Raw genomic sequence first — 1,053 nt, forward strand, 5'->3', positions numbered from 1 at the left:
CCCATTCTTTCCCAATTATATCCTCTTATTCATTCCCAAAGACAGCTAATCACTCTATCAGGTTGTAATCCAGTAGGTAAGTTTTGGCTTTTTAAAGTTTTCATGTGAATAAAAATTATAGTATTTGCTTCTCTATTTATTTGGCATAAACAAAAGTAATCTTTATCACCTAGTCATTTTGGACTCTTCATACAAGCAAGGCAGCAGAGAGAGAAAGGAGTTACTATTTGGTGAGGGATAATTACCCTCAAGCCATATAGTGTAGCAAAATATATCTATAGCTCAGGAGATTTACTGAGTATATTAATTTACTAGCACTGCCCTGATGAATTACTGAAAAAAAGTGGCTTCAATTTATTTATCAAAGTTATGAAGACCTCTATTCTGAAATTAAGGTGTTGGCAATATTGTTTTCATCTGAAGGCTGTGAGAGAAGTATCTGTTCCAGGTTTCTCTCCTTGACTTGTAGATGTCTATCATTTCCATGTGTGTTTGACAGAATTTTTCTACTATATGCATACTGTCTCCGAATTTCTCCCTTGTAGTAGACACAGTCATATTTAATCAGAGGCCTAATTGTTTCCAATTTCACATTGTCTTATCAGATAACATTTTAAATGATTCTATTTGAATATGAATTTTGAGGGACACAAATTAACCCATAACACTGCAGAATCTCATAGTGTGTCCATGCCCAGCGATAACCACAAATGAGTAAAAACAGCAATCACAGTAGACAATTGTATAGAAACTAGAGGCTCAGACCCTTCAGGAAGGAAGCTCTGAACTACTCTATCAGGCAGTTATCTAGACCAACAAGAGTGCTGGCCAGGGATGAAGGGAGAATAGAACTAATGGTAATTAATGGAGTTTGTGAAACTCAGGTGCACTGTATTATAGCAGAAGTAAGTGTAGATTATTTAATTGTTCTTCATTTTATATCTCACTTCCTCCCCTTTCTTTTCCTTTCCTTCTTCTTTCTTTCTCTTCTTTCTTTCTTTCTTTCTTTCTTTCTTTCTTTCTTTCTTTCTTTCTTTCTTTCTTTCTTTCTTT

This window comes from Colobus angolensis, unplaced genomic scaffold (assembly GCF_000951035.1).
Source record: "Colobus angolensis palliatus isolate OR3802 unplaced genomic scaffold, Cang.pa_1.0 Scaffold83, whole genome shotgun sequence".
In the NCBI taxonomy this organism is placed as follows: domain Eukaryota; kingdom Metazoa; phylum Chordata; class Mammalia; order Primates; family Cercopithecidae; genus Colobus; species Colobus angolensis.